We start from the raw sequence: 14687 nt of genomic DNA on the forward strand, positions 1-14687 counted from the left end.
CACACACAGACACACACACACAGACAAACACACACAGACACACACACAGACAGACACACACAGACAGACACAGACACACTGAGACACAGACACACACAGACACACATACACACAGACACATACAGACAGACACACAGACACACACAGACACACACACATAGACACACACACACAGACACACACACAGACAGACACACACAGACAGACACAGACACACTGAGACACAGACACACACAGACACACACATACACACACAGACACATACAGACAGACACACACAGACACACACAGACACACACACATAGACACACACACACAGACACACACAGACACATACAGACAGACACATACAGACAGACACACTGAGACAGACACACACAGACACACACAGGCACACACACAGACACACTGACACAGACACACACTGAGACAGACACACACAGACACACACACACACATAGACACACACACAGACACACAATAAAGACACACAGACACACACACAGACACACACACAGACACACACACAAACAGACACACACAGACAGACACAGAAACACACACAGACCCAGACACACACACACAGACAGTCAGACACACACACACTGGCTTGTTTCCATACCTGTTAGCAGATCCAGTTCTATTAACACTTAAGACAGGAGCTGAGAGACACACGCGGACAGAGCGACACAAGCTACCGCCGAAGGAGCACGAGCAGATTCTGAACCAGCACCCAATCCAGCCACAGCCCCTGGGTGACACACAGAGGGCCGGAGCACACACCCCACCCACCCACACACCCACACGGACATCCCACCATCCCTCCTCCTACTCACCAGAATAGCCAAACAGTGAACACACACACACCCAACCCACCCCTCCTCCCCAACCCACCCCTCCTCCTCCTCCCCCAACCCACCCCTCCTCCTCCTCCCCCCACCCACCCACCCTCCTCTTCCCCCCACCCCTCCTCCTCCTCCCACCCACCCCTCCTCCTCCTCCTCCACCCACCCACCCACCCTCCTCCTCCTCCCACCCACCCACCCACCCTCCTCCTCCTCCCACCCACCCGCCCACCCTCCTCCTCCCACCCACCCCTCCTACTCCTCCCACCCTCCTCCTCCTCCACCCACCCACCCTCCTCCTCCCACCCACCCACCCTCCTCCTCCTCCCACCCACTCTCCTCCTCGTCCCCCCCACCCACCCACCCTCCTCCTCCCCCCCCACCCTCCTCCTCCCACCCACCCACCCCTCCTCCTCCCACCCACCCCTCCTCCTCCTCCCACCCACCCCTCCTCCTCCTCCCACCCACCCCTCCTCCTCCTCCCACCCACTCCTCCTCCTCCCACCCACCCCTCCTCCTCCTCCCACCCACCCCTCCTCCTCCTCCCACCCACCCCTCCTCCTTCCACCCACCCACCCACCCTCCTCCTCCCACCCACCCACCCTACTCCTCCCACCCAACCCTCCTCCTCCTCCACCCACCCACCCACCCTCCTCCTCCTCCTCCTCCACCCACCCACCCACCCACCCTCCTCCTCCTCCACCCACCCACCCACCCTCCTCCTCCTCCACCCACCCACCCTTCTCCTCCTCCCACCCACTCTCCTCCTCGTCCCCCCCACCCACCCACCCTCCTCCTCCCCCTCACCCACCCACCCACCCTCCTCCTGCCCCTCACCCACCCACCCACCTTCCTCCTCCCCCTCACCCACCCACCCACCCTCCTCCTGCCCCTCACCCACCCACCCTCCTCCCCCCCCCACCCACCCTCCTCCTCCCCCCCACCCACCCACCCACCCTCCTCCTCCCCCCCACCCACCCACCCTCCTCCTCCCCCCCACCCACCCACCCACCCACCCTCCTCCCCCCCCCCACCCACCCACCCTCCTCCTCCCCCCCACCCACCCACCCACCCTCCTCCTCCCCCCCCACCCACCCACCCTCCTCCTCCCCCCCCACCCACCCACCCACCCTCCTCCTCCCCCCCCCACCCACCCACCCACCCTCCTCCTCCCCTCCCCACCCACCGACCCTCCTCCTCCCCCCCCCACCCACCCACCCACCCTCCTCCTCCCCCCCCCCACCCACCCACCCACCCTCCTCCTCCCCCCCCCACCCACCCACCCACCCTCCTCCTCCCCCCCCCCACCCACCCACCCACCCTCCTCCACCCCCCCCACCCACCCACCCACCCTCCTCCACCCCCCCCACCCACCCACCCACCCTCCTCCACCCCCCCCACCCACCCACCCACCCTCCTCCACCCCCCCCCACCCACCCACCCACCCTCCTCCACCCCCCCCAACCACCCACCCTCCTCCTCCCCACCCACCAACCCTCCTCCTCCCCACAAACCCTCCTCATCCTCCCCACCAGCATAGCCACACACACCCAGTCGCCATACATACACCCAGTCGCCATACATACACCCGCCTACCAGCTCTGCTCACCTCCCGCACACCCACCCACCATACAGATTCTCACGCAAGCTACCCCAACTCACCACCATAGAACGAACATCACCCACCTACCTACCTTATCGTGTCCTCGACAAGCCGCTAATATCACACAATACCAAACCCACCCACCTACCTACTTTACCTGTATTATATCTACAATTTAGTTGCTATTAAAAAGGGTAATTGCCCGAAACGGCGCCTATTATTGCTTTCCTCTTAAAGCCACAGTGTCATTTTGGTCAAAAATGCAAACAAAAACACACTGATGTAAAAAGGTTTCAGTTTTGTTGCCAGACAAAAAGGGGAAAAACCCTATTATTATACTTTGGTACTGGCAAAAAAGGTCTAATGATGTAGATCCAGTATTGGTACCACCATTGTTGTATACCATACGATCATCCTTTTCACATCACCACTCTACCTATGACATCCAGATACAATTATATCTCATCTTGTACCGGACGACTGTACGTACCACTAACATCCCTATACAATAACATCCCATCCTCTACCCATCCCCACCCACCCATCATATACATATACCAGGCCAGAAACCTTTGTTTTTTTAAATCCTTTATATTAAGTTCGCTTGCTTGCGTGCTTGCTTGCTTACGACCGTGCAAACCTTTCGGTCGTTTTTTAACCCACTTCGAGTGATCCAATCGAGCTGACATTTTGCACACAGACTCGTTTTGCGAGACAATTAATGTTCGTGAAATTTTTCTCCAAAATTTGACACTGTTTAGGGAAAACAAATTAAATATTTAATTACCAATTGCTTAATACTGGCAGACAATCATCTGACCCATAGGTGGCAGCCATCTCAAGCCAGAGGACGAGAAGACTCTAGCCGCCACGCATATAAAGGATTTATAGTGAAAAACTTTGTTTTTACGGGTTTACTTGTTTAACCCACTTCCCGTGATCCAATCGAGCTGACATTTTCCACACAGACTCGTTGTGCGTGACAATTAATGTTCGTGAATTTTTTTCCCCAAAATTTTACACTTTTTAGGACAAAAAGATTATATTTAATTACCAATTGCTTAATGCTGCCATGCAATCATCTGACCCATAGGTGGCAGCCATCTCAAGCCAGAGGACGAGAGGACTCTAGCCGCCACGCATATAAAGGATTTATAGTGAAAAACTTTGTTTTTACGAGTTATACTTGTTACAGAGTCACTAACCCCATGCACATTGCTGGATCCCCACATCACCCTGCATGTGACGGCACGCGGTTTTGCCTAAACAAATGCGCTGCAAAACAAACTGGGCTCAGAAGAAGCCTCAATTGGCTTGGAGCCTAAAAAAAACCTCCTATAATGGACTGTTTCACGGAGTCCGAGAACATGTTATTTTGTTATTCCGCACCACGCCCGCCTACTAACCGTAGACTCGACATTATGAAGGACATCTCACCGTGGTTTCAAAACTTACCCCTCGACTGTGCCTCCAGCCAATTCACACTGAGTGCGCTCTGATCTCCCGTCGGCTCTCACAAGCCAAGCAGGGCACGGAGCCTGCTTAGTACTCAGTGCTCTGTGATTGGGCTGTCAGGTAACCGTGCCTGATATGTGCGTGTGTGTGTGTGTGGAGGTGGTATGTGTGGAGCGGTGGTGCAGCGGTTAGCGCTACGCTGCGCTACGAACCCGGCGTCCCGAGTTCGATTCCCGCTCACGGTCAGCACCGGTGTGACGATTATTTGAACCGGGTAATGTGCCTCCTCTAGGTCGACTCAGCCTCAAATTAGTACCTGGTGCGGTGTGTAAACATCGCCACTGGGGAGACAAAGGCGGCCGAGCGTGGTGCTGGCCACCCACCCCCTCGTGTGCCGTGCCGACCTTAATAGGTGCTCGCTAATAGCACTTGCCCCAACAGTCTGTTAAGGCTACACGGGGGATCTTTGCTTTTGTTATGTTTACTCTGGTTTTCTTTCCACACAACTCTTCAATACAAAACAAAAATCGGTCAAACATCTCAACGCATGTGACCCTCCTGGAGAAAAACAGGGCCCCGAAACTCGGTGAGGTTTTTTTTTTTCTGGTCAAATAATTAATTATTGCCATTGCTGTGTTATTATTTTCTTCGACCATACACCTCGACTAAACCTACCATCAATTAGTATTATTATCACCGTAACACACGTACACTCAACCCCTTTGCGTTATAATATTTATAATTCAAAGGCTCGTGCTGTGAAAACCAACTCACCCACCAAATAGGCATCCATACCCATCCTCTATATTTACCTTTAACTAGTAGGGAAATGCACTATAGCCAACTTTGACTCACCCACCCCACACAGTACCACACAGTACCACATCCACCAAACCTAAACCCCACCCGTCCACCCTATGCTTGCCATATACCACTCACCCTACAAAAAAAACATCCACCGAATACCACATCCTACACTACCATATAAAGACAAGGATCCCCTCTGTAGCCTAAACAAACTGTTGGGGCAAGTGCTGTTAGTGAGCACCTATGAAGGCCAGCACGGTACACAAGGGGGTGACTGGCTAGTACCACACCCGGCTGCCTTTGTCTCTCCAGTGGCGATGTTTACACACTGCACCAGGTACTCATTTGAGGCTGAGTCGACATAGAGGAGGCCCAGAACAGCACTTTGAATGGCATCCTTTGTACGAAATCGTGCTATAGAAATAAAGACTGAATTCATTGATTGACTTAGGGTAGCCGAGAGCGGGAATCGAACTCGCATGACCGGGTTCGTAGCACAGCGCGCTAACCACTGCGCCACCGCTCCTCACACTGCCATACACACCCTGTACCACACCCACCCTATAAGATATCCACCCGTACCCCGCCAACCCTACACCATAAACATCATATACCACCCCCACCGAACCTATACAATACTTACCTATGTGGCACTTTCCCTATGCCTTACTAAACCTCGACCACACCAACCCGCCCTATTGCATGCTTACCCACCAGCCACAAACACAGCCCAGCCAGACCGAGATTCCACCCCTCTCCCCCTTGTGGTCCATGCCTCTGTCTCCTCTCTCCCTCTCTCTCTCTCCCCCCACACTCTTCCCAATGCAGCCTCCAAGCCCCCAAAACACTGCACTAGCAATTGACTGTCGCTAGAGAACACATAGCGTGGCACGTAAGGGTTAGGTCTGCGTGGCCCCTAGACAAAGTGTCAAAGTCAAGTGAAATTGTCTCGCCGCGTGAATCTACGTGGGCGGCGGTGTGGGGCGAATTTCTTATCTCCAACGCAGGTGCCCTGAAAAATTGGTGGAAATTCTAATTGTGATGCTGGTGACCAGCCTCTGCAGAGCATAGGCAATATAATCGGGCAGGATGCAGACGAAACACAATAACACCTCCTCCTTCGATCTCACACAGCACACAGTGGCATATTAATTAACATTCCTCCACTGGTTTCAGTGGGACAGAACACACACACACACACACATTGTAATAAGTATAACCCGTAAAAACAAAGTTTTTCACTATAAATCCTTTATATGCGTGGCGGCTAGAGTCCTCTCGTCCTCTGGCTTGAGATGGCTGCCACCTATGGGTCAGATGATTGTCTGCCAGTATTAAGCAATTGGTAATTAAATATTTAATTTGTTTTCCCTAAACAGTGTAATATTTTGGAAAAAATTTTTCACGAACATTAATTGTCTCGCACAACGAGTCTGTGTGCAAAATGTCAGCTCGATTGGATCACGGGAAGTGGGTTAAAAAACGACCGAAAGATTTGCACGGTCGTAAGCAAGCAAGCAAGCACGCAAGCACGCAAGCAAGCAAGCAAGCGAACTTAATATAAAGGATTTAAAAATTAACCATTAACTCCGAAGTTACGTGTTTGTTTTGCCAGTGATATGACCGGGCACATTTGCTACTTGGTCGCAGAAGTTTGCTGTTAAGAGCCCAGGGCTGTGTGGGTTTAGACTGTGAGGTGTATTAGCGGTAAAATGTGCGAGCCATCTGCTTCACAGCGTACTCTAAAGGTTAGCACGGTTGGCTACGTACGGCGTGAAAGAAATTCAACAAACGTACAAAAAATAAATGGCGTGGGTCACGTGCACGCGCCGGCATCGCGGTCCAAGTTTGACGAATTTGAAATATGACTTTCGAAATAACTAAATTAAGAAACACAAAGCATGTGTAGCCTCCCCCACCACCACCACCACTACGGAAAAATAATGAATAAACATAGCAGGACCCGACTGAAAATAATAATCTTGAGGCTCCAGCGAGGCTTTCCTGGGTAAACAAATATCATTAAATTAAGTTTAAATATACAAGTCCTTGTTTAGCCAGGAATGCCTCGCTGATGTATCAATACAAATTTTTTTTGTAGGCTCCTGCTCAGAATGGAATTCCTGACTCTTTCGCCATCCTGAGTGCTTTGGCCTTTGTGTTCAAGGAATTTGTGCATTCCTGTTGTCTGCGGTAAGATGTTTCGTCCCCATGGTGCTTCTTAAACCAGTGCCAAGCACAGTCTATTCGCTGTAACTCATCTTTAGCGAAGTACGCAACCCTCTTGAGTTCAGCACTTTGAAGGCAAGAGTTTGGTTGATCGTACGGATTTGGGGAAACTCTTTAAAACATGCTGGATCTTGTGAGGTGGCCAGGAAATGCCACTGTAACCAAATTAGTTCATTAACCCATCAGTGAGGACATTTGACTGTTATTCCTTCATATACATGACGGGGGTTTTTTTTTCCCACGTACTCCAAATTGTCCAAATACCCCAATGCAAGACCTTCCCAAAAAAATTGTCGTGATACCTAGCAAGTCAGGTTTTTCTACTTCAATTTATGGATTATTCGAGAACGTATTGTAAATATTGCCCCAATAAATTGTCCATAAGGTCTAATTCCTGTTGTATTTCATTACGGGGACCAATATTAATCCACATGAGCTAGCAGTCAGACACATTCCACATTCATGTGTGATGAGGACCAGTAAATCTAGAAACTAATACACATATTATAAGAACAACTACTGCGGCAGCTGTAGCAATACCAATGCGTGGACATATTCACGGTTAATTTAAAAGCTTGGATTTGCTCCACACAATTTATCATCATCACCATTATCATCACCATCATCATCGTAAGCGGTCATGGTGCGGCTGAAACCGCACGCCTGCGAGATTCGATTCCACGCCGCTCGTCCGGGAAATGAAGAGATTCCTGCCAAAATGTGAATTAAAAGGCACGGGTGGCGATCGATGGCATGCCCACGTGAGGTTCTGCAGGGACAATGAAAAGCTGCAAAACCCGTATCAACGGCAAGTGTACACCAGCCGCATTCGTTCACTCTCATGCAGATCTCAAGTATTTAAGGAGACTTCTAACCGTCGTATTTTATTCCCAATTAAATGAAAAGCAAAACTGTCGAGCCAGCCGCGGGACATTATTGTGCCGTATTGCACTGGCAACAACGCTCGCATTATTGTGAATGGCTCGATTGCATTAAAAAAATGTGCTGTGCAAGCAAAACGTTTGTGAATAATAATGTAAGTACTAGCAAAACAAATTTACAGCTCTTTGTCAATCCGCTACTGGATAAAGGTCTCCCCACCCCATGTCAGCAGGGTTTGTCACATGTCCTGGTTTGCCATCTGTACTGTATAACATCTGTACCTTTGTAGGAGAAATACGAAATAGATCCGAGTAGCTTATTGTGCCCTTCCGGCTGAATTGGATACAATTTATACTTAACTAATCTATCTGCGTCTGGGGTGATAGCAGTAATTGATTTGTACTGAGGTCTGGTACCGGTATTGTAGTAGGACTTTATTATTATAAACGGTCTACTGCACAGTTTTGATAGACCTAGGCGGACTGTGAAATACGAGTTTAGCCTCTGGCAAAGGTGGCAAGGAGCTAGTGTCGGTCGTGCGGGGAAAATTTGAACCGTAACATCACCAAGCCGGTGAGTGCGGGTTGGCGGAGATGGTATCCCAGGCCCTGATCAGATGTCACTCCCTCAATGACGTTAGCTGGGGTCAGGAATCGACCTCGGGTCATCGGGTTGACAGTTACGGGGTGACAACCATACTGCGAAGCCCCATTAAACATTTAAATAGGCCTCTAAAATGTATACCACTCGCAACGTGATTGCGTGCAACTGAACCGATTATGTTTGGGTGTCTCTGTAGCAAGTTGCACAACAGGTTGCTGATAGTAGAGACAGGTTCAATGTGTCGCGAGCAATTATGCTCAGCGACGTATCTCATCGCGTGGTGTACCTTTAACACAACATTATATATAACGGGGCTTTTTCGATTTAAAGCTTTCGTGACTGCAGGGATTCATCTTCTTGGTTCTTTCGGTAAAATCACGTAGAATGGAAATAATAAAATAATAAAAATAAAACATAATAAAATAATTCTCACGACGTTTCGGCCACAACGCAAGCAGCCGTCCTCAGGTGGAGAACAGGTCTGTCAGACTCTGTCTTCTCATCCTCAGGTGGAGAACAGGTCTGTCAGACTCTGTCTTCTCGTCCTCAGGTGGAGAACAGGTCTGTCAGACTCTGTCTTCTCATCCTCAGGTGGAGAACAGGTCTGTCAGACTCTGTCTTCTCGTCCTCAGGTGGAGAACAGGTCTGTCAGACTCTGTCTTCTCATCCTCAGGTGGAGAACAGGTCTGTCAGACTCTGTCTTCTCGTCCTCAGGTGGAGAACAGGTCTGTCAGACTCTGTCTTCTCGTCCTCAGGTGGAGAACAGGTCTGTCAGACTCTGTCTTCTCGACAGACCTGTTCTCCACCTGAGGACGGCTGCTTGCGTTGTGGCCGAAACGTCGTGAGAATTATTTAATTATGTTTTATTTTTATTATTTTATTATTTCCATTATACGTGACTTTACCGAAAGAACCAAGAAGATAACGGGGCTTGTTACGATTCTGACGTAGGTGGGGGGTGGACCCTGGCAGAGAAAGGGGCGGGGGTCATGCCCAAAAAGGGGCGTCGCTAGCGACTTTAGCCACGCCCAGACACGCCCCTCCGTGCGCAACTCCTCACTGAGATGTGGACAAAGCGGTTGCAGGCCCATTCTGTTTCGGGACATCGAGAGCAATGTATGCTTGCGCGACCGTGTGAACGTGCCTTTGCGTGTAGCACGTGTCCTTAGTTTAGTTTCATATATAAGTGCATTTGGGGCACGGCGGCGAATGACAAGTGTGAGAAATTATTTTTATTTGTGCTAGTGGAGTATTTTCTTCGACTCGTAATTAGAAGCCCAGTGAACGAACGATATCAAATTTGCAATTGATGTTGCTGCTTGATAAAATGTAAAATGTTGAGGTCACTTAAGTACACCGCAGTGAGAGTGCATGTTTCTTTAATATGTCGGGGAAACGAATGAACATCAGCTACGAAATGCATGTAATGTTTTTGCAATGAATTGCCTCCATATACTCAATTAATCATGGCGGAAATATCACATGCTTTGAGTAAGTCGGCATGTCGGTAAGTGGGTAAATTGGTACCTAGGTGGGTATGTATGGAGGTAATATAGAAGGTAGGTAAGTTGTAACTGGTATGTAGGCAGATGGTTGGGTAGACACGTAACGAGGTAGAAAGATAGATGGTGATGTAGGTGGTTAGGTAAACACATTCCTGCGGAGGGAGCTGGTAGGAACGTTGGGTTGCTCGGTCAATGGCCAGGGTCAAGGGCGGCGTGGTGTATTCCGCAAATATGCCCGACTGTGAGGGCGGGCACAAGCCGGCGTGAGTAGGTTAAACGTTGAGTTTTATAAGGGCACCACGGGGTGACCAGCCCCTCCCCACCCAGCCCCACCCCTCCCACCCCTCACCCAGCCCCACCTTTCCCACCCAGCCCCTCCTCACCCTCCCCACCCAGCCCCTCCCCACCCTCCCCTCCCCACCCAGCCCACCCACCCTCCCCACCCAGCCCCTCCCCACCCTCCCCACCCAACCCCTCCCTGCACGATGGACGGACACAATAATCCCCTGTGGGCTGGTGGAACCAGTGGGTTCCTACCAGTATAAGGTAGGTGTATAGGTAAATACAGATGATCATCAAATATCCGGCGAGCGATTATCCGGCTTTCAACATTTTCCGGCGGTTCCGGGCTGATCCAGCGAAACCGGCAAAACCGCTCCAAAGTCTGTAATCAGTCCGGCGATTGGTAACATGGACGTGACAAAAAAACGTAGCTATGCTTGATTCAGTGTCAAATATTATATACAGTACATTGTACACTACATACAAAATTGAAAATACTGCACGTGTGTACATTTTTCACGACTAAAAACTGCAGTAATAAAAACAGAAACTATACACAGTGCCATCCGGCAAAAAGTGCGTGGAATTCGGAGTTCGCCGGAGCCCCGGTCTCAAGGCTGCATCAGTCCAGCGATCGTCAAATTTAAGTTGTTAAAACAAGAGCGTAGTAGTAGTAGTATGTACATCTCCCCATTCAGAGTCCTTGAGCTTGGAGTGGTAAGTACGGTACAGTAAATATAGTAACTTTTTACGGTGTTTATTTTGTTTGTTCATGACAATTTTAAATAGTAAAGAAATTTAAAACACTTAAACACCATATGCACAACACATTAAAATAGTGTCATGCAAGAATGTGCAAAAATAAGCAATTTTAAATAATGATGATTAGTGATTATCTGGCGTTTTTGAAAATCCAGCGCCCCCCCCTCCCCTCCCCCCCCTCCCCCCCCCCAAGTCGCCGGATAATTATCGATGATCGACTGTAGATCGATGGGTTGTTCGACGGGGAGGTGGGTGGGTATGTGGTTGAGTGTGTGGATACGTGGTTGGGTAACTCGGTGAATGGGTGAGTAAGTAGGAAGGCAAGCAGTTAGCTGATTGGGTTGGTGGGTGAGACGTTGGGTAAGTAGGTTGGTGAGTATGTTAAAAGGTGCATAGTTAGGTGGATAGATAAGAAGGTTGGTAGGCTAAGATGTGGGTAGCTACGTGGATGGGTGTGAGAGGCAGACAATGTTGCTGGTAGGAACCTCCTGGTTACACCAGCCCACAGGGGATTATTGTGTCCGTCCGTCGTGCAGGGAGGGGCTAGGTGGGGAGGGAGGGGCTGGGTGGGGAGGGTGGGGCTGGGTGGGGAGGGTGGGGCTGGGTGGGGGGTGGGAGGGGTGGGGCTGGGTGGGGAGGGGCTGGTCACCCCGTGGTGCCCTTATAAAACAAATATGCCTTCACAGTCGGGCATATTTGCGGAATACACCACGCCGCCGTTGACCCTGGCCATTGACCGAGCAACCCAACGTTCCTATCAGCTCCCTCCGCAGGAATGTGTTTATCCACGGCTGTTTTGGCATGAGATGCGTGGCGTGGGTGAATGAATAGATTAGACGCGGAAACTGAAATGAAGAGTCACCTCTGAGTCATCACTTTACGATCACATTAAACTCTCTCCCTCTCGAAATATAACCCGCGGTGAGATTAGTATCACAAACAGCACACACTTTCGTGAGATCAGTACCACAGGCAGATGTGTCTCTCTTAGAGCTCACGAGTAACACCGAATATAAACATAATGCAACAATGTCAGTTGTTTATCTAGCAAATCCTCAGCGAGTCTGGACACTTTTAGGAAGGTCCTTTATTGGGGCTGTTTGGCCAATTCTAGATTTGAAGCTTTCGTGACTGCAAGGATTCATACTCTTAGTTCTTTCGGTAAAGTCACGTAGGTAAAAAATGAAATTAAAATGAATAAAAATAAAACAATAAAAATCACGACGTTTCGGAGGCAACACAAGCTTCCGTCTTAAGGTGAAACCGTCACAGCAAAATATATGTACCTTATATAGTGGTTAAGGGGGGAGGAGCCAGGAAGGGCAGCGGTGTTTGGCCAATTCCATTTATGAAGCGCCATGGACAGCACTTATGAGATAAACGACAACACACGCTCCGATTCTCGTGTGATTATTAGCGCGCGTATCGATTTATATCACGAGATGCTGTCGCACCCATAGAAACCACGCTATCTAACTCCCTTCAGATGAGAACCGCACGCGCGCGTTTGCAACATCACGACATTAGCACCGCGGACAAACCCCTGTCCGCGGATTCGAGTGCAGAAATCTGTACGCCTCGTTCTAATAATCGGGGAGATCAGCCATGAGGACATAGACGAATCGAACTCTTCAGCTATCCGTGGTGCTGATCTCACTCGTTCTCCGTAACTATTAGTGAGATTAGCATCGCGTATAACACTAAGCCCTGACTTCTATTCTAGATTTGAAGCTTTTTCGTGACTGCAAGGATTCATATTCTTAGGTTTTTTCGGTAAAGTCACGTAGGTGAAAATTTTAAATTAATAAAAGTAAAATAAAAAAATAAAATAAAAAAAACCACTACGTTTCGGAGGCAACACAAGCTTCCGTCTTCAGATGGAACCGTTACAGCACGATTGCTCTATCAAGTAAACATTTACTTGATACATTTACTTGATAAAGCAAGCGTGGCTGTGACGGTTCCACCTGAAGACGGAAGCTTGTGTTGCCTCCGAAACGTCGCGGTTTTTTTTCTTTTATTTTTTTCTTTTACTTTTATTAATTAATTTTTTTTTACCTACGTGACTTTACCCCTGACTTCTAGTGAGATCCGAACCGTGTGTATCTCCGCCAAGCTCGTCAGATCAGCTCCATGGACAGCACTCTGTGTATGTACTGTACAGTACAGGGACTCCTCTACCTACGTACATTCGACTTACGAACTTTCAGAGATACGAACAAATCTGTTGATACGTTCAGTTGCCTGTTTGGACCGAGATTAGTAAGTTCAACCGCGGTGGTGACATCTACATTTGCAGGACATGAACCAGTGGCATCTACAACTACAGGATTATACTCTTAGGTTTTTTCGGTAAAGTCACGTAGGTAAAAAAAAATGATTATAATAAAATAAAATAAAAATATATGAAAATAACTAAATTAAATCACGACGTTTCGGAAGCAACACAAGCCTCCGTCATCAGGTGTAACTGCTCCAGTAAAATAAGTATAACCCGTAAAAACAAAGTTTTCACTCTAAATCCTTTATATGCGTGGCGGCTAGAGTCCTCTCGTCCTCTGGCTTGAGATGGCTGCCACCTATGGGTCAGATTATTGTCTGCCAGTATTAAGCAATTGGTAATTAAATATTTAATTTGTTTTCCCTAAACAGTGTAAAATTTTGAAAACAAATTTTCACGAACATTAATTGTCTCGCACAACGAGTCTGTGTGCAAAATGTCAGCTCGATTGGATCACGGGAAGTGGGTTAAAAAACGACCGAAAGATTTACACGGTCGTAAGAAAGCAATCAAGCAAGCACGCAAGCAAGCAAGCAAGCGAACTTAATATAAAGGATTTAATTACTGTAGCGTGTGAAGGTTTGTACAACATTTAAAGCTATTCCCCGTGTTTAGTCTGCACGCCGTACAACATTTTAGGAATCGACACGAGTAAAGTTGGACTTACGAACAAATCGACTTACGGACAGACCTCTGGAACCGAACTCGTTCGTAAGTAGAGCACTTCTTTCACACCGTACGTAGCCAATCATGCTAATTCGGAGGTGCGGGGGAAAGTTGTATCAGCACCAAGATACAAGATATTCTGTCCGTCTGAAATCGACTGCTGCTATAAACTGTAGCCACTTTCCACCTGCTGTACATATCTCTTTTAAAACACGGAGCGGGTGAAGTCATGCACGGCAATTCCTGCTCCATTACAATCCGTAATGGGGAAACTGCAAATTAACCAGCTCTATATTTTATAATATATCTTTTTTTTTAATTTTTAATGAATGGAAGAGCACAGTTCTAATTTTAGCCACGCTGGAATGCTCAGATATAACGAGGTTACACCAATCAAAGTGGTGGTTAATGTGCGTGAAATCTCAGGGTCCTTAGCACCCGCCAGCTAACGGGCCTTCCATAAGGAAATATGCCGTCTCGTTATGCTGCGTCTGGGTAGAAGCAAACTTTCACCCCCCCCTACCCCCCTATCCCCCCGTACCCCCCATCATACCATCTCCCCAACAACAGCCACGTGAAGTGCCAGAAGGCACGCTGGCAGGAGGTCACGGAACAAGAGGCAGGTGTCATGGGTCTGCTGACTGAGATGACTCAAGTCAGTTAACCCATGCCACCTACCAAACAAAGACAAAGATCCCCCCGTATAGCATTTACAAACTGTTGGGTCAAGTGCTGTTAGCGAGCTCCTATGAAGGCCAGCACAGCAC

The 14687-nt window shown here is 48.9% G+C and overlaps 1 protein-coding gene across 2 annotated transcripts in view; it reads right to left on the minus strand.

The window, feature by feature from the left end:
• Positions 1–14687, minus strand: part of LOC133353777 (schwannomin-interacting protein 1-like) — a 180419-nt gene that overhangs the window by 39784 nt on the left and 125948 nt on the right. Inside the window, exon 1 of one of the 2 annotated variants that reach the window (XM_061570158.1) lies at positions 623–758. The exons of the other annotated variant lie outside the window; for it this stretch is intronic. The gene's annotated coding sequence lies outside the window, so the exon portion shown is untranslated. Of the gene's footprint in view, positions 1–622; positions 759–14687 lie in introns of those variants that run through there. 2 annotated transcript variants of the gene reach the window in all.

This window comes from Lethenteron reissneri, chromosome 45 (assembly GCF_015708825.2).
Source record: "Lethenteron reissneri isolate LAM-NWPU_2019-01 chromosome 45, ASM1570882v1, whole genome shotgun sequence".
NCBI classification, from domain to species: domain Eukaryota; kingdom Metazoa; phylum Chordata; class Hyperoartia; order Petromyzontiformes; family Petromyzontidae; genus Lethenteron; species Lethenteron reissneri.